General features: G+C 38.4%; 1 protein-coding gene across 2 annotated transcripts in view; it reads right to left on the bottom strand.

Annotated features, from left to right (window-relative positions):
- The window catches only part of MEGF10 (multiple EGF like domains 10), a 319,848-nt gene that overhangs the window by 250,984 nt on the left and 48,942 nt on the right, over positions 1-19,922 (bottom strand). For both annotated transcript variants that reach the window (XM_038552022.1, XM_038552023.1), the window contains one exon: positions 14,188-14,308. The gene's annotated coding sequence lies outside the window, so the exon portion shown is untranslated. The remainder of the gene's footprint in view (positions 1-14,187; positions 14,309-19,922) is intronic.

Genomic DNA, 19,922 nt, shown 5'->3' with positions numbered 1-19,922 from the left:
GGGAGAAGTATTGTACAGATACTTTGTCTCCTGGTAGCTGAACCATGTGGCCTAAGGGAATTATCTTTTTTCTTGGAGCCAAATGAATTCAGGGCAGGTAGAGTGAGCAGAGAAGGTTCTGGGAATGCTCAGGGCATGTGGGCATCTTTTGCCCTCTTCCTGAGGAGTTCCATGAAGTTAATGAAATTTGAGAAAAACTGCCTTTCTGGGTTTCAAATCTGAGCAAAAATTTCCTGAGTCATGAGAGTGGCTGTATAGGTTTTTGAACAGCAGAAATGTTGAGGGAAAAACAAAAGTTCTCTCCAAAAAGAAAAAGGGGGGGAAAAGCTTAAACAGTAATCATTTCAAGTTGATACTTACATGATACTTATTATACCTACACTAAATTGCATATAAATTTAACTTGTATTTTTAAAAATCAATATTTACTTTTTTAAATAAAGTGTGATGTTTGAAGAGGGGAAAGCACAATTTAGTTGACCATAGATATTTCTTGATATGCAAAGTTATCCAGTCCCTCTTCCCTCTCCTGACCTACTCCATGATTCTCTCTTCCATTAGGTCGACAGAAAGCAAAGAATATGCCACAGCTCTACTGCCCCAATGAGGCTGTGCTGGTTTAATTGCATTGGTTTATAGTGAGTGATCTAATCAAATCAAAGTGCAGGCTTTTAAAGCCTTTCAATTCTAAACTCCGAGTGCAACAGTACATCAATTAATAAAAGGGAAGTATTTTTTTAACTGCACAGTACTTTTTAGTTTATAAAATGCTTTTATATTTTCTCATTTCATCTTCAAACCAACTCAATTTAAGTAGCTATTTCAAGCATCCATCTCTAGCTTATCTGTGCTCAGAATTTATTCTCCCCACTTCTTCTGGAAACATACCTCAGTTTTCCCTTAATGGGGCACGCCTCTCCCACTTGCACTTGATTCAGGTGAGATTGACTATCCCATCCCCAAATCCTTGCTTTTAAGTGACTAGGGCTTCAGCAAAAAGTGTATTCTACTTTTCCTGGCCACAGTAATTGGTTCAGAGACAGACACATTACTTAAATCTGTCCTATAGATTAAATTCTGGGTTATACCTGAAGTTGGTAAACCAAGGAGCTCTCAGCTGAAAGCTCCTAGCAATCACTATGACAGGAGAGGCTGCCTGTAATGCTGCCAACCTATCAGAAAGCAGAGCTGAGAGACGGAGAGGGAACAAGGTCCTGATGAAGCTATTTAGTACCTGAATCAGCCACACCTGAAGCCAGAGATATTCATGTCTTTCCGTTACACAAGCCAGTAAGCCACTCTGATCCTTCATCTTGCTGGAGCTGAGTTCATGTCACTCACAATCAAGAGTCTCAGCAGATACAGTCTCTACTCTTCACCAACTCTGGGAAAAGTAGGGCCACTTGGTCAATGCAGCCCTACTCTGAGACACCACTGGTCCCCTGAGGGTGGCTATCTGAATTTCCTTTTAATGCTTAAAAGAAAATGAGTACTCTAAAAAGAGGTGGTTGATAAGTCATAATTCACGGAGTATGAGTTATCACAAACACATTACCATCTATTAGCAGAGATCCACTCATTGAAGCCCTAAGTAATAGCAGGCAAGTTTGTAAGGGGATCAAATTCTGATTAGGCAAAACCCATAGAATTAGAATACAGTTTCCAGTGATCAGTTCTGAGATCTTTGCCTGACTTCTTAATTTTCTGAACCTAAGTGTCCCAATAAGCAGTAGATATTAAGAAAATCAATATTTATTTTTTAAATAAAGCATGGTGTTTGAAGAGGGGAAAGCATATTTAGTTGACCATATACCTTTCCTGATACACAATCTAATATTTGTGATAATGCTAAACCCTTCTTCAAAGGGTTTCTGTAAAGATCTATGATACTGTAATATAAAATACTTAGCACGTTGTGGGCACAAAATAGATTCTTAGTAAAAAAAATAGTTCTTATTAATAACTTGGAATGCTTTTAATAATGTGTAAGAGTATACTATCCCCCTGGGGTGCTAACCAATGAGGGAAAGTATAAAGCCACTAAAGAAGTCAAGAATGGAGTTAATTGCCGGTGAAAGCAAGCAAGCAGGCACTAACGATTAATATACTAGAATCCACCATTTTCCAAGGTCCAGAACTGCCAAAGAACATTCTTTTAGATTTGAGGACAAGCCTTGATAACCACCCACCTCAGTTTGACCTAGACTGATGGGTTTCCTGGAACTTGAGACTTTCAGTGCTAAAACTAGTAAAGTCCTGGATAATCAGGTATGAATTGGTCACCTCAGCAGCTACCACACCACTACATTTCCTGAGAAGTGAAATCTCCACAGCCTGGAAGGGGAGTTACCTACCAAGGAGGGCATCTGAATGCTCCATCATCACCACAGAAAACCAATGGTTATCACCCTACTGCACTCCAAGAGAACCAGTACCCAGAGTGCCAGGCAGGAATTTTAGAGAGAATGAAGCTACTGACCATCAGTTTCCTTATTCTGTTTAATCCTTAAATGATTAACAACAACAAAATAACCTAAAATCATTTTAACAGTTCCATATTTCAATTATCAAGTGCTGAATTAAAATGGAATGCAAACACTACAATTTAACACACTGCTAAAACTGAACATGTCTAAAATATTAATAGCAACTCTAAATGATTTATAATGCCCTCTTGGGCATATTTTATGATTTATTGATATCATTTTAGCTGCTCCATGGGTGACAGAGTCACCTCACTGTGTATGTACTCTGGTGGCTTTCTAGGCTAGTTATTCAGAAAACCACACACTCAGACCTTTCCTGCATGTGCCAGACTGCAGGTGACATAGGAAAAGTAAAAATGTTAATTTTTCCCATAAATCAGAGAACTGTGGGCTAAAAGGGCTTTAAAACTGGTTGCTTCTTGTTTTCTGAACTTCATGCAGGGTCATACTGGAGCTATCTTCAATGAATATGAATTTCACAACCTCCCTTATTAATTTATAATGTCAGTCTTTGTTGACAAGAAATTCTACTTTAGATCTAACCCTATTACCCTTTCTGCATCAAGCAAATCCTACTTTCTGGAGAAAAAAACTCCTGATTTCTTTGATAGTTTACTTTCCTTCTTTGACCTAATAATGTATTTTTCAAATCTTTCTGTCCATCCCACAGATATTTTCTGTCCTCTACTTTTGAGTCCTCTACTTTTGAGTTTCTTCTAGTCTCTCAACAGATTTTTTAACACTCTTTTTTGGTACCCAGTCTCTCTGCTGCTTCTCCCTCTCCAAAGACTGGAAGATCTCATCCTGTCCCCTGGATGGCCAGCCTTTCCTGTCCTACCTCTCCACTGACACACGTCTAGACACATATCTAAATAGCAATGACATGGGCCTATAATTTTGGGAAATGCCTCATGTTTAATAATGACCATTCCCCGCTTCAAAACTCCAAACCCCTCAGCCTAGGGATGTTGGGATATGTGGAGTTTTCTGAGAGCCCATGAAATTAAATCATGTTGACAACTGCCTATCTCCCTATCTGATATTATAACCCAGACCCAAGACTATGCGTAGTATTAATAAACTAGAAAATAACCAAGCAAACAAAAAAGAAACAACAAAAACCCAACCCTCTGAACCTTTTCCTCTGTAATTATTTTTCTATATCCAGTCTGATTCACTTTGTGAACTCTAGTTCATTGTTGCTGACTCATGGTCACTGTATTTTTTCACAGTAGACATAGTCACTTCTTATTTTGGTGACATCTGTTTTTCCTCACTATGTTACAACACTGTAATTATGTAGGCAGGACCCAATGATCCTAAAATACAGTATGTAATTGCTAAAGTTGAAACTCCAGCAAACAATTCACTGCAGGAACCAAAGGCCAAGGAGAGGCCTGGTATATAAATTTGCCACATTTCTTCTTTATCTCAGACATTGAGAAGAGGTGATCATGCTTATAAAGATATAAGTACATGATGGTTACTCAATATGTACCTATTTATTTGAGTAACTATATACAATTAAGTACCTGCCTTGTTACAGATGTCTAGCGAGCACCAGGCCAAGCCTGGTAGCGAGTATCAGGTACCAGCTGAAGGTTGGGAACTTGGACTAGGTTGAGTGGGAGCTCTCACTTAAGGAGTGGGAGTTCTCACTTGAGGAGTGGGAGCTCTCACTTGAGGAGTGGGAGATGTTGATTGGGATTTCTGCAGGAAGGCTCTGAGATGATTAGAAGTACAAAATGTTGACTGTACTGGTAACATTTGTATAATCAAAAGGAGGGAGTGGGATTGGGCTCGGGAAGCTGTCACACCATGATACCAACCTAACAAAGTATCTACCATCCCAGTGAGGAGCTCTGAGCCAAGGGTGGCCTTAGAAGGATCAGCACTGGTGGAGGTGGCCAGGCCCGGAAGCTTGAGAAGAGTTTAGCCTGGGCCCAAGGTGAAGCAGACCTGAAGGAGTTAACAACTGGAAGTATCAGCTAAGTCCAGGGCTTGATGCTGTGCAGCACATTCTTTCTTCAAAGGGAGTCTGAGAAATACATCTCTGTGTCTGCTGCATAAGCCAAAGCCAAGACCAAAAAGAGAAAAAAAAAAAAAAAAAAAAAAAAAAAGGTACAGGAGATCCAGGGATCGAAATTAAGAACATAGAGCTGAGATTTCTAAACTTGGTGAAATGGGTTCAAACCAAATGAAGGTCAGGATTTTAAAAGGTGGGAGCTAGTGTTATAGCTCAGGAGTGACCTAAGCATTAGGTTTGACACCAGCTGGAATTTAAGACTTTCTTTTATGGGCAAGAAAAGCCACAGGCATGGATGGGTCATTCTGGTTGAAACTGTCAGAGCTGTGATGTAGAGTTAAAACCACATAAAACATTCCATAGCTATATCTGCTTTAAGCAGGGATCTGACCTGAGAACTTTGGGGAACATATACCTTTTGTTCAACATTCTGCTGCTTCACAGGAAAAGCCAAATGGGCATAGATTCCACTGTCAAATACACGTGAATGAAGTAGGGTGTGGTCATTAAGGAGGCAGGCTCTGGCATGCGCTAATCAGTCCAAGCACCAGGATGACTAACTACTTCATCTTCTATGACCTTGAGAAAGCTATTTATCCTCACAGCCTTGGTTTATTGTATGCAAAACAGGGACCAAAAAAAAAAAAATAGGATCCATCACCTAGAGCTGTGTTTCAAGACTTGTTACTCAAAGTGTGAGTCCTAGGTGAGCAGTGCCACCATCACCCAGGAACTTGTTAGAGAAGTAGACCATCAAGCTCCACGCCAGACTTATGGAATCAGAATCCACATTTTCACCAACTCCCAGGTGATTTTGTGGGCATAATAAAGGTTGAAAAGCACTGGGTTACTGATATAATGTACCTCAAACGTTTGGCATATAGTAACCACACAACAGATATGACTTGTTATTATTTTTGTTATTATAATTGTTGCGATTTTCATCTTGAATCATCTTGGGCAGGTACATCTCTTAAGAACTTGATCATCCTAATCTGTAAAGTGGAGATCATGACAACATCCAACTGCCTGAAGGCCAGATCATCTCTCAAAGTCCTTCCCAATTTAGGAGATGTCTATGATTCCCATCATGATCATAGAATGGTAATGGCTAGGATTTGACCAGCATTTACTCTGTGTCAGGTGCTGTTCTTGGTGCTTTACACATTTCATTTTATTTAATCATCCAATAATGCTATGAGTTAGGTACTACTTTTAATTCCTATTTTACAGATGAATAAACTGAAGCATGGAGGGAACAAAATAACTTGCTCAATAAAACACACAGGGCTCGAGTCAGAATTTGAACTTTGGCAGTCTGATGGGACAATTCACGCCCTTATCCTTACTACTATTCTGTCCCTGTAGCCAGGCCATCAAAGAGAGAGTTAAATGAAACGAAACTAACTACAACACAATCAGGATGATCAGATGCAGCATTTGGTTACGACAGGCAATATTCAGGTGGTAGGTTCTCAAGTCTGCCTGCACATTTGGCTATTTTTAAAAGAGTGGAGATTTTCAAAACTACAAACTTCTTAAGTCTTATGCCCACAGATTCTGTTTCAGTAATATAGAAATGGGGCTCAAGCTTCTTCTTTTTTTTCCCCCCAAGCTGTTAGAGATGAATCTGATGCAGTCAAGATTGAGAATGTGTGGGAACATGGGTTAACAAGCCACCACTTCTGGGTACAGCATGTAGTAAGTTAAACTTCTTTCCAAAGTAATTGGAAGGAATGAGGAGGCAAGGAAGGAAGAGGGAAAGGGAAGGAGGGAGGGAGAGAGGTTAGTTGGTGATGGAGGTATAAACAATCTGCCTTAACTCCCACAACACATATCCTTATGTCTAAGTGGTTTCCTTGCACAAGTTGTAGAATAGAATCATACATCTCCTGAGCCACTATTACTTAGAGGGTTGTTTAATGTTTAATGGCACTGAGTAGGAAAATCTTGGTACTACTCAAGGGAGGAATCTATTTCATCATCCTTCCATAAGGGAGAAAACTCTTTCCACCACAAGAAGATGAACAGAACCCTCCACACCACACAGAACAACAGAGGAAGGACTATGCCACAGGTAGAAGAGAGAAGGTGGAGGTGAGTATTCAGATGAGAAGGAGAGAATGGAAGGACCAGCACAGAACCCATAGTTGCTCCCAGGTACAAAGGTAGAGTAGGACATTTGTATTTCCGAGAGCATTCCAAATTCAAGCAGATCTACAGAAACTACAGATAAGGCCTGGATTTGAAGCAAAATTAGCCATGACATACAGAGAGCCAGAGAACAGTCTGAAAATAGCAATATGGACCCATCCTATCACAGACAGCTTGAGACACTGCAGAGCATGGACTGTGGTTGAGGAAAAGAGGGACCCAGGAGTACAGATACCTTAACAGAAAATATTCCAAGTTACATGTGCAGAGGAGGGAGAGAATCAGATTAAATTGCACTTTATGATAGCTGGGAGTTTATTGTCTATATTAATGCTAAACTTGATCACTAGTTTTAATTCCAGGGTTTGGTTTCAATTATTCTCAAAAACGTATTATCTTTGTAAAACCCTTGGTTAAAAAGATCCTCAAAAATATCATACCTGGGAAAAATAAACCCAAGCTGAACATTATGTTAGGGTTCTGCTATGCAGCTTTAGTAAACAGAAACATCTAGAAAACAATGCCTCAAGCTTTATTTTGCTCTGAGTGTAACACATTACACAGCCATCCCTCAGAGGCAATGGAAAGATAACAGGTTAGCAAGCAATGTAAAAGGAATCAGTCTTTCCATGAATAGGGTATTCTGAATTGAAAAAGATGGCATAACGGACCAGACGACAATATACACATGAAGAATCCTAAATTTGAATGAAGTGAAATCAATAGCTGGAATGAGGAAGCATTTAAAAACAAACAGACAATCATTTAAAATGAAACTAATTAACATTTATCCTTAAATAAAATATTGCACATTTTACTTTCATTGTTACTTAACATCCCAGAACTCTTCAGGGATGCACCAGCTACAAGGAACTAACCACAGCAGTGAATAATTCATGTGGAATATAGAGCCATAGATAAAAAGAGAAGAGCAGTTGATTGGTTTTTTTCCAAGAAATTGTTAGTGTTACATTACATTTTATTGAACCAACCTCAAAAAATAACAGAGCCTGAACATTATTATCCTCGTTATTACCTTTCCTTTCCAAGTGCCATATCTTGTTCTCTCTTGAGTTGATACATTCTGATTACTTTTGCTTACTTTAGAGATTTGCTTTTTCTAGTGAAAAATGCTTGACTAGAACCTCTCATATTCGAATTTCTTCAAGTTATAACCACTTGCTATCAAACTTAAATAATCTCCCTTATCTTATTAGAATCCATTTGTTCATTTCCAACCTACATCTTTCATTTAATATATGGAAGTGTTCTTTAGTGCCCTTTCTCCTTACCTACAAAGGACAAATGTGTCTTTCATTAGTCATGGTCATGGTGACACCCTCACATCACATAAGGAATCAGGACAACTGACACAATGTCTGTGCAAATGCGGCTATGGAAGAATTGAGTGTGACTGGAAAGATTCCGTGGGTCCAGTTCACCTTGGATTAAGCTAGGGAACTGATTTCCAGGACCTTGAAAACAGCTGTGATGGAGCAGACAGTCCATTTAGTGAAAGTCACAGGTGTGGGGCCTGGTTTGGGCTATTTGCCTCTTTTCATTTCCAGAAAAGCTTCAGTAGCCAATACTGCCCTGCATTTCCTATCAGGTTTATCATTGTCTGTTGAAACTGTGCCATGTATCCCACTGTATGAATCCAGTGATGCACGAAGTATTTCTTTCATTTGGGGTTTTTGTTTTATGGTTTTGTTTTTGTTTTTGAGGTTTTTTTTTTTTAAGTTTTGTTTTGTTTTTTTTTTTTACTATTGTTCAGGGAAACTAAAGTCAGAGCTCCTTATGTTCTGCTTTAAGCTGCTATGCTTTTCTTTCCTGTCTTTGATTAAAAAAAAAAAAAAAAACTCCAACATATTCCAAAAAAAGAGTTTATGTTTTGAAATAGTTTCTCAAACCACAGAATATACAAATTGGATTCAAATTTATCTTTGTGAGTTGTAGAAACTGCTTTGATTCAATAGGGAAAACTTGGGGTGGACTTTGGACAAGTTAAATCATGACTGGTCCAGTCCCTCCCACTTTGTGCTCCTTCTCTCCCCAACCTTTCATCATGAGGTACTTAAAAATAAATCAAGCAAGGAAGCAAGTAAGCACAGGTGTCTTAGTCCATTCAGGCTGCTATGGTAAAAATACTGTAGACTGGATGGCTTAAATATCATTTATTTTTCAAAGTTTCAGCGGGTGAGAAGTCCAAGATCAAGGTGCCCATGGATCTGGTGTCTGGTGAGATCCACTTTCTGGTTCATAGATGATCACCTTTCACTGTGTCTTCACACGGCATTAGGGGCAAGAGTTCTCTGAGTTCTCTTTGATGAAGACACTAATCTCATGCATGTAGGTTCCATCTTTGCATCCTAATCACCTGCTAAAGGCCCTGCCTCCTAATACCATCACATTAGGGGTTCAGATTCCAGCATAGGAATTTGGGGGGTGAGGTGGGCACACAAACATTCTGTCCATAACAACAGGCAACCAGAGTTGCTAGTGTCTTATTTCATAGATCATTTCTTGAATAGCAGCCAGCCTTGTCTTAAGAGGGTTCCTGATGCACATTCAATGTCTACTTTAGCAAGAAATCAGTTTATGTCTTAGATTCCATAAATATAGAAATTCCATGATTCTAAATAGTCTCAGGAGGGAATCCTGCTTGTTCCTATCTTGCTACTTTGCTACTCTGGAATTAAATGTACTCCCTTAACGCTGAAGTAATTAATGACGATTTCTGAAGCTGGTTGGCAGAGAACAAGTAGGCACACCAAAGGCATACAAAGTTGTAGCTGAGGCCTCAGCAGCCTAGAGTGGCTTCTTGTGCCTGATTCTGCTGTTTCTGCTGGTGCTTAAATAGAGTCCAAAGTGATCAGCTAAGGCTGGCCTCTGCCAGTACACCCCCTACCCAGGCTACGGTAGTTTTTGTAAGTTCCATGGAGGAAGATTACAATCTTTTAGTGTTCAGTTCAGCTAAGAAGCTCCATACCAATTTTCCTGGGCTTACTACTCCAGCTCTTTAGATTTCACTCCCTGGTATTTCCCTCATGTCAGAAGTCTTATCCCCCCCTGATTCTGGTGCCAGGAACTTCATGGACCCCAAAACACCAGACCTCTTACTTGTCACCCCCTACAAGTAGAGCCTACTTCTGTTTTCAGATTCCAGCCTAGGTCCAAGATCTATCACCAAATGAGTAAAAGGAGAGGAAAAACTCACCAATTGCTATTACAGGGTCTCTAACCCCTATATCCTAAAGTCCGTTTAGGTACCAGGCAGTCATCTACTTTTACATGTAATGGTTTTTTAAAAAGATTAGTAGCAAGCCAAACGGGAGAATTTTGAAAGAGTTCCTGGAATCTATTTCACATGTGCTAAAAATGCATTTAAATATATATTCATTTATACTAGTGGTGAAAGTTGTTACTTTTTATGGTAAGGAAAGGGGGGGGCAAAGTCAGAAAACAGTTGTTTTTCATAACACAGCACACAGAACTCTCTGACTCTTTAAAATATGACCATTTGTATATTTCAAAATATAAAACCAAAAGAAAATTAAGACTAAATACTACTTTGAGATAAAACAAACAAAAAACTCTGCAGAGAAGAAGCAAATCACATACAGACTCAGAAAAAGAAGGGCTTCAGAATTTTCAGCAACAACACTAGAAGCCAGAGGCAATGGAGAAATGCTTTATAGTTTTTGAGGAAACTAGTTTCCAAATTAGAAATCTGCTTTCAATCAAACTCATATATCCTTGGTGTAAAATCAAGATAACTTTAGGCATACAAGGCACATTAGCCAGGTTAAGTTAATACAGCAGAAACCACTCTAGACAGTTGCTATGGTTAAATGTTTGTATCTACCCCCCCCCCCAAATTCATATGTTGAAATTCTAAGCCCAAATGGATGGTATTAGAAGGGGGTGCCTTTGGGAGTGATGAGGTCATGAGATGGAACCCTCATGAATGAAACTGATGCCCTAAAAACAAAACAAAACAAAACAAGAAACTGATGCCCTTCTAAAAGAGACCCAAGAAGGCTCCCTTGTCCCTTCTACCATATGAGGGCACGCTGAGAAGTCACCAGGCTGTGAGCTGGAAGAGGATGTTCACCAAAATCCAGCCATGCTGGCACCCTGATCATGGATTTCCAGCCTTCAGAACTGTGAGAAATAAATTTCTGCTGGTTTTAAGTTTGTGGTATTCTGTTACAGCGGCCCAAACACACTAAGATATCAATTTAGGCCAAAAAGACTAGTGATAAGATGCAGAAAGCTCACAGACTGGGAGAAAATGGACGGCACTTCCAGGAGTGACAGCCCAGCACAGACCTGCCCATTGAGGGAGTTGGCGCCTCGGACAGAAGCCACTAAATCACAGGTGCCAGTTCCAACCTCTGCATCTGCCATCATCAAGAAGCTGTAAAATCAGATGCTTCAGTCACACTTTAGACTCCAGAACCCTGCTGGGCTGCCTCACCCAGATATGCACCTGCCAAGCGGAAGCCTTCGCCATGCCTCTTTCCCAGGTAATAGGCCCTGGATCTAGATTCTGACTCTGGCGTAAATGCAGCTGACGGGTAGAATCAGAAAATGTCTGTAATCCAACAACTGGAAAGTGACCTAAAACATGTTCTTTGTTAATAATATAGAATTTATGGGCACCTGAGTGGCTCAGTGGTTGAGGAACTTGCCTTTGGCTCAGGTCATGATCCTGGAGATCCTGGGATCTAGTCCCACAACAGGCTCCCCACAGGGAGCCTGCCTCTCCCTCTGCCTAAGTCCCTGCCTCTCTGTCTCTGTCTCTCATGAATACATAAACAAAAAATCTTAAAAAAAGAAAAAAGAATATAGAATTTATAATGTGGGAAACTCTTCAAAGAGTGGGAAGGCAGCCTGAATGGCAAACAACCATACACACATCCTTAAACTTCTACCTCTTACAGACTCTTTCTTATGAAGCAACCAAAAGATACTACTGGTGTTTCAGCACCAAACAAAAGAATGAATCAAGAAAAGAGAAAGAGATCAAATTAGGAAATAGGAGACCTGACACATGGAGGCAGGCAAAAGTGGTTCCCAAAATGATGATGAAGGGAAAGTCCAGTGTGATCAGGAAGACAAAGTCCACACAGAGGGATGGGAACAGGGAAGAATCTGCTAGATCACCTAATGTTATTAACTCTTATCAAAGTATCCAGAGAATGATGACAAGCACAGAAAATACTGAACAATAGGAGGTGGGCGGGGGGAGCAGGGCGGGGGGTGGGGCAGATAGGGAAGGCAAGCATTAACCCTAAGAAAATAAAAAGATATATAGGAAAGGAAATAAAAATTTAGTGTGGTACATGTCTCAGGCATAACAGGACTTGCACAGGCATGGTAGTGTAAACACTCTTTACACTGATGATAGAGAAGTGATGTAACTATATCAGGAGGCTGGGGTAGGAAGGGAAGAAGATGCATTAGAAGGGAGAATAGTGGGGTATAAACACTAGCTCTTCATCTTCTACTTTAGGAAGCCAAACATAGTATCTAACATTGAGAAAACAAGAAATAATAATATAAGCGTGTTACTTAGAATGTGAAAATAAACACCACAAGAATGTTTTTTTTAAGGGTTTTTTTTTTTAAGTTGCTTATTGTTGCCTTGAGGGCACAGCATATTAGAGTGGAAAAGGGTGAAGATCACTATTTTTCAATTATAATCCTGACAGCATTATTTCACTTTTAAAGTCATGTATATACGTACATACATGTATGTAGACACATATACATGCTTATACATACATATGTATGTAGACACGCTTGTAGATATATATTCATACACACTAATTAAAATTTTTAAATTAAATTTAGGAAAAAACAACTCTTGGTGGTTCATCTGCAGCCTTCTTCTCTTAAGATTCATGCATCTCCTATCTCTCCCTTTTCGGTGGTACACCTGCTGATTCTATAAACCATTCTCTCCTCCTGTCAAGATGACAAACTACATTAGCCACTGGCTCCTTTCTGAAAATCAACCCTAGAGAAACTACAGAAGCCAGAGGGAAACTTGAATTTGAGGAAGTAGCAACAAAGAATAAACTAAAATAAAACACTATGAAAAATCCCTGGGAAGTCTGCAGACTCAGGAAATGAATGAGAGGGCAGGGACATGGTAGGGGGTTATATGGCTTCAGCCTGGGGGAAGGCAGCCAGAGGAGGACAGCTTTCTGTTCTGCTCTTGCTTCTCCCCTACATGGACAGTCTGTGGATCGCCCCAGAAACTGGCAGCAATAGCTAAGGCTGCAGAGGTCAGCTGGGTATAATAAGGGCAGTGCAAAAGCCCTGCAGGAGTAAGGAGGGATGAAAACAGGGAATGTGTATTGACCAGCTACCCTTGGGTATTCACCACTGGACCCCCTCCCACTCTAAACCCCCAGGACAAGCAGAGCAAACCTATGGAAACTGTTCTGTTTCTAGAGTCTAGAAACTATTTCCCATTTCCCACTTAAATGGGAAATACACACTAGAAAACTTATTTCTGGATGGTGGGCAAATGGGAATGATCACCAACAGCTCTGTGGACCCTGAGGCTCTCTTCCCTGGCTTTAATTTAGCTACAGGTACATCAAATAGAGTCTGGGCTGTAGCCATTTCCCAGCCCATAACCATGTGTAGTAATTGATAGTCAAAGTTGAGGAGGGGTTCTCGGGACCAAAAAAAACACACACAAAAACAAAACAGAACAAAAAAACAGAAGTCCATAAGGACTACAACTACTATATAAGCAAAACAGCAAACTCAACAGTAAAGACCATCTGAATCAGAATTATGAGAAGGGACAGACTGAGCAATTAAAGTGTAAAGTAATGATGATAAATATATTAAGAAGTAAAGGCTGATGTCAGAAATATGAAGTAAGAATGAGAAAACATTTAAAAAGGACCAAATTGAGTAGAAGGTATGAAATATGTAATAGCTGAAGTGAATAAAACAATAGTTAATATATAAAGCAAGATGGATAAAGGTGATGAATAAATCAATGAATTGAAAGATCAGATGGACAGGGACATCTGGGTGGCTCAGTAGGTTAAGTGTCCGATTCTTGATTTCGGCTCAGGTCACAATCTCAGGTTTGTGGGATCAAGCACTGCAGTAGGCTTCATGTTGGGCATGGAGCCTGCTTAAGATTATCTCTCTCCCTCTCCCTCTGCCTCTCCCCCCAACTCTCGCACCTGTGCATGTGTGTGTGTACGCACTCACACACTCTCTCTCTCAAATAAACAAATCTTTAAAAAAATAAAGAAATAACAGATGGACAAACAGAGGTTAGCATAAAAGGGAAAAGAGAAGAAATATAGAAGAAAGCTAGAAGATGTGAAGGGTGGGAGCAAGAGTGCGGTGATTTGTGTCCACTTGGCTAGGCTGAATCCAGTTCCCTCATACCCCATTTCCTGTACATTACCATTTAGGTGGGCCATAAGCCAGATTCCTGGGAAAAATCTGAAGGGCACTGTCAGTAACCTGCTAGCTCACCTCACTGGTGGGAAGCAGCCATGGAGTTTCCAGCCTCTGCACCTTGCATAGATCCTCACTAAGCTTCACCGACCTCCAGACCAGGTGTGTGCTTGGCAATTGTGATGAAAGACTCTGGTTTCTGTAAGAAACACGTATAATCAAGGTTAGAGACAAAAAGAACTAACAGGTATTCCCATCTGTCCTCACAGGCTCCAGATTGTACTTGTGAGTTCCAACATGTCTTTACTTCCATCTTCCATTCCCAACCTCCTGATCTATAGTGTTAAAGCTCCCACTGGATATAAAGACCATAGTCTTGCAAATACTGTTTAACCAGTGTTCACATTTCATAAGGTCAAATCCCTGCTATATATATATATATATATATACCCATATACCCCTTTCCCACTCCTATCATACTGATATTATCTCAAATTTTAGTTCTAAGTTGTTTTGGATATATTTGTAAGTTTGTTCTTTTTCTCACTTTGGTCCTTAATAAAAACATAAACTTTACCAAGGAACTGTATCACCTTTAATCATATTTCTTGAATATTGAGTACTGCTTCCAATACATGTTTTCAGTACAACATCGTTTTCAGTCTTACCTAAATATATGTGTGTGTGTATGTGTGTGTGTATTTGTGTGTATATATATATATATTTTTTTTTTTTTAAGCCATCACACTGGAAAGACAATTTGGCTAAATATAAAACTTGAGGGTCAAAGTTATTTTCCTTTATATTTAGAAAGTATTTTCCCATTTGTCATTTGTGCCCATTGTTCAACCTGATTCTTGATCTCTTTGTTTTCTCTGGAAGTTTTAAAAATTCTTTCCTTGTATTTGATGTCCTTAAGTTTTTTTCTCATGTTCTTAAGTTTTTTGCTTATTTCTTTATAATTTGTCCTCTGTTTCTCTATTTGCATATAATAGAGTTCAATCAGAGAAGCAGAACTATTATGATATCGGGGTGTGTGTGTATGTTTACAATAACAATTATATATATACACACACATAAGTTCACTAAATTACTTGTCTAGTTAGGAGAAATATACAGATGTTGATAAGATTAAGAAATTAATAAGAACAGGGGTGCCTGGGTGGCTCAGTCCATTAAGCATCTGACTTCAGCTCAGGTCATGATCTCAGGGCCTGGGATCAAGCCCTGTGTTGGGCTCCCTGCTCAGCAGAGAGCCTGTTTCTCCCTCTCCCAATGCCCCTCCCTCCCAGTGCCCCTCCCCTCACTGCGCATGCAGTCTCTCTCTCTCTCAAATAAATAAATAAAATCTTTAGAAAAAAAAGAATAAGAACAAGTAAACATGGAGTAAGGGTCTTAAAGGAAGCTACACTTGCACAAAAACAGAATTTTTTGACCAAGCAGAAAACAAAAAGAAAATACAGTAAACTGAAAACAAGAGATGTGGTAGGAGAAGTAATTTCTAAAACAACAGCAATCACAATAAGTGTAAATGGAATTAAATCACAAGTTTAAAAAAATACTCTCTAATAGTATTAAGAAGTAAAAACAAATTCCAAAAATATGTTGTGTATAAGAAATATTCAAAAAAAAAAAAAAAGAAATATTCATAAAACCTAAAGACACATTAAAAAAAGCAATGAAAGTAGCTGACAAAAAAAGAAGTTGAGATAAAAGATAAAACAATAAAGTAAGAATATATAACCATCATAAATATATATGGACCTAATAATATGTTACTGTAACTGACAGCATACAGAGAGAAACATATAGTTGTAATTTTTAACACCCAGTTATGAGAAATGTATTAAGTAAACAAAAACTAGGTAGATTTTTAATCTAAATAATATTACTGGTAGGCTTATACTATTAATTATACTGTTCAGATCTTTGATAGGTATGTTCTGATGGCACGATGTATATAATATGTATCTTTGGGTATATATATATATATATATATGCCATAATAGTTCATGCAACTAATGGCAAATATACATTTTTAGAAACATACACATATTAACATGAATGTATCATGTCTACAAGAAGTCTTAATAAACTCACCCAGAATAATGTCTTATATATTATATCTTCCAAACATAATGGAATAATACTAGAAATAAACAACAGAATTTCTTTATATGTCGCATATTTTGAAAATACCACATCATTGGATAACTCATAGGTTAAAAATGAAATTATAATCAAAATGAAGAAATATCAAGGAGTGCTTGGGTGGCTCAGTTGGTTAATTATCCTACTCTTGGTTGTGGCTCAGGTCATGATCTCAAGGTCATGAGACTGAGCCTCAAGTCAGGTTCCACACTCAGTGGAGGGGTCTGCTTGAGATTCTCTCTCTGTCCCTCTTTCATGCATGCTCTCTCTCTCTCTCAAATAAATAAATAAATAAATCTTAAAAAATGAAGAAATATAAAAAAATGAAGAAATATCTAGCATTAAACGAACATGAAAACACAAAATGTATGCAGCATAACTAAAGAAATATTTACAAGGGCATTTATACATTTAAATATGTTTATCAGGAAACAATAAATGTTGAAAAGAAATATACTCAGCATCCAGCTCAAGAAGTAATAAAAAAAAAAGCACATCAAAAGAAACTCAAAGAAGAAAAAAAAAATGTAATAAAGGTTGTAACAAGAAACAATATAGTAACTTTTTTAAGTGAAGGAAATTAAAAAGACTAAAAGTTCTATTTTTGAAAAATAACCAACATAAATCTCTGATAAAACTGATAAGGAGGGGCACCTGGGTGGCTCAGGCAGTTAAGCACCTGCCTCCAGTTCCAGGTGGTATCTTGGGGTCCTGGGATCCAGCCCCATGTCAGGCTCCCTGCTCAGTGTGGAGTCTGCTTCTCCCTCTCCTTCTCCCCTGTTCATGATCACTCTCTCTCAAGTAAAAAAATAAAAAATCTTTTTAAAAAATGGATTTAGTGGGAAAAAAGAAAGTAAAAACTAAACAAAGTATGATCAAATAATGAAGAGGAGAAAACAATTTCAGATTTTAAAAGAAAGCATAGATATAGGCATAAAAAATTCCCCAAAAAATACGTGAAATGCCAAACTGGCACAAAAAGAAAAGGGTAATTTAAAACAGATTCACAAGGATTAAAGAAATTTAACTGGTAGTTAAAAATCCATCTCAAAATCTCTAGACCTGGATGCTTTTTAAATGGAATCTATTAAACTTTTAAAAACACAATTCCTATGTTATGTAAGTTGTTCCCCAAAATGCAAAAAAAAAATAATAATTCTCAGTTCATTTTATGAAACTAGTATAATCCTACTTCCCTCAAGGCTTCTGGATTTTAAGACATAATTCATAAAGTGTTCCCCACTCCCAGATTATAGAGGATTTATCCACATTTTTCCTGGCACTTACATGCTTTCATTTTATTTTAACATTTATGTCTCTGATCCATTTGGAATTTATTCTGGTACATACTGTAAATAATGAATCCAATTTTCTCTATTCCCATATGGCTACACACACTGGTGTGCTGGAGCTGGCTCATGCCAGCTCATAAGAGATGATTGTTAAATTTTCAGGAATTTTGTGAGCTGATTGCTAAACACAGCCATTATTACAAAATAGGGAAAATCTATTAAGTCTAATCTATAGAGAAAATCTAAATTTGGCTTGGTAATGACTTTTTAGATAAAATTCCAAAGGCATGCTCCATGAAAGTAATAATTGATAAGCTGGACTTCTTTAAAATTAAAAACTCTACTTTGCAAAAGACATTGTCAAGAGAATGAGAAGATGAATCACAAACTGGGAGAAAGTATTTGCAAAAGACACATCTAATAAAGGACTTTATCCAAAATACACAAAGAGCTCTTAAAACTCAATAGTAAGAAAATTAAAAACCTGATTTATAAGAGGGATAAAAGACCTAAATAGACACCTTGCCAAAGAAGATATACAGTCAGCAAATGAGCATATGAAAGGATGCTCCACATCATATGTCATTAGAGAAATGCAAACTAAAACAATAATGAGATACCACTAACATCTATTGGAAGAGCTAAAATCCACAAACTGACAACACCAAATGCTGATGAGGATGTGGAGCAATAGGAACTCTCATTCATTGGTGGTGGAATGCAAAATCAAATAGCTACTTTGGAAGACAATTTGGTGATTTCTTACAAAACTGATCATGCTCTCATCATGTAATTCAACAATGGCCCTTCTTGGTATTTATTAAAATGAGTTGAAATTTTACTTAGAAACCTCCCCCCCGAATATTTAGAGTAGCTTTATTTGTAACAACCATAACCAAGATGCCTTTCAGTAGGCAAATGGGTACACTGTGGTACATTAAGACAATGGAATATTATTCAATGCCAAAAAGAAGTGAGCAAAAATATAAATGCATATTACTAAATGGAAAAAGCCAATCTGAAAAGACTGCATACTACAAAATTCTAAGTATATGATATTCTCAAAAAGACAAAGTAAGAGACAGTAAAATAAATAAATAAATAAATAAATAAATAAATAAATAAATAAATAAATAAATAATCAATGGTTCCCGGAGGTTATGGAGGAGGAAGGATGAATCAGAGGAGAACACAGAAGATTCTTAGGGCAGTGAAAATATTCTGTATGATACTATAATGGTGGGAATGTCATCACATATTTGTCAAAACCCATAGAATGTGCAACACCAAGAGTGAACGCTAATATACACTTATACTTTGTGTAGTTATTATGTGTCATTATAGGTTCATCAATTGTAACAAATGTATCACTCTTGTGCAGGATGTTGATAGTGTAGGAGGCTGGTGGGGGACAAGGTTATATAAGGGAACTCTCTTTACTTTCCCCTCAGTTTTACTATGAACCTAAAACTGCTCTAAAAAATAAATCTATTTAAAATAAGAAAAGCAAGCGTGCCCAGGTGGCTCAGTCAGTTAAGTGGCTGTCTTCGGCTTCAGGTCATGATCTCAGGGTCCTGGGTGCAAGCCCCACTTTGGGCTCCCTACTCAGTGTCCCTGCTTCTCTCTCCTCCTCTACCCTTCTTCCCCTGCTTGTGGGATCTCTGTCTCTCTCTTTCTCTCTCTTTCTCCTTCTCTCTCAAATAAATAAATAAATAAAATTTTAAAAATAAAATAAGAAATGCAAAGTGAGGCATTATCTTGCTTCTAAAATATGAGCAGCTATTAGAAAGTTGGGTCATGCCCGGTGTTGGTGGAGAGGCAACAATATCATGCTCTGCTGTTGGACATGTAGACTGGCACACATCCTGTCATACTGGCAAATCTATAGCAAATTAAGTGTAGTCAAATTAAGTGTGTACATATTTGTGATAGGTACTCAGAAAGGGGGTTCTAAATATGTCTCACACCTATCCATACAGGGACATGCAAGAGGTCATACATTTTGAAGTTGTTCATAGGGACAGAATATTGGAGGCTCTCTAGGTGCTCACTATCCAGAATGGGAGAAGGGAAGACATGCATTGGTGAAATCTGGTGGTTGAGCAGCTAGAAAGCCACAGACTCAAATATACATGGTGACATGTATAATATTAAAAACACAGTGAAGGGATCCCTGGGTGGCGCAGCGGTTTAGCGCCTGCCTTTGGCCCAGGGCACGATCCTGGAGACCCGGGATCGAATCCCACGTCAGGCTCCCGGTGCATGGAGCCTGCTTCTCCCTCTGCCTGTGTCTCTGCCTCTCTCTCTCTCTGTGTGTGACTATCATAAATAAATAAAAATTTAAAACAAACACAGTGAAATAAAAGAAAG

Source organism: Canis lupus, chromosome 11 (genome assembly GCF_011100685.1).
Source record: "Canis lupus familiaris isolate Mischka breed German Shepherd chromosome 11, alternate assembly UU_Cfam_GSD_1.0, whole genome shotgun sequence".
NCBI classification, from domain to species: domain Eukaryota; kingdom Metazoa; phylum Chordata; class Mammalia; order Carnivora; family Canidae; genus Canis; species Canis lupus.
This window is presented reverse-complemented; position numbering and strand designations above follow the sequence as displayed.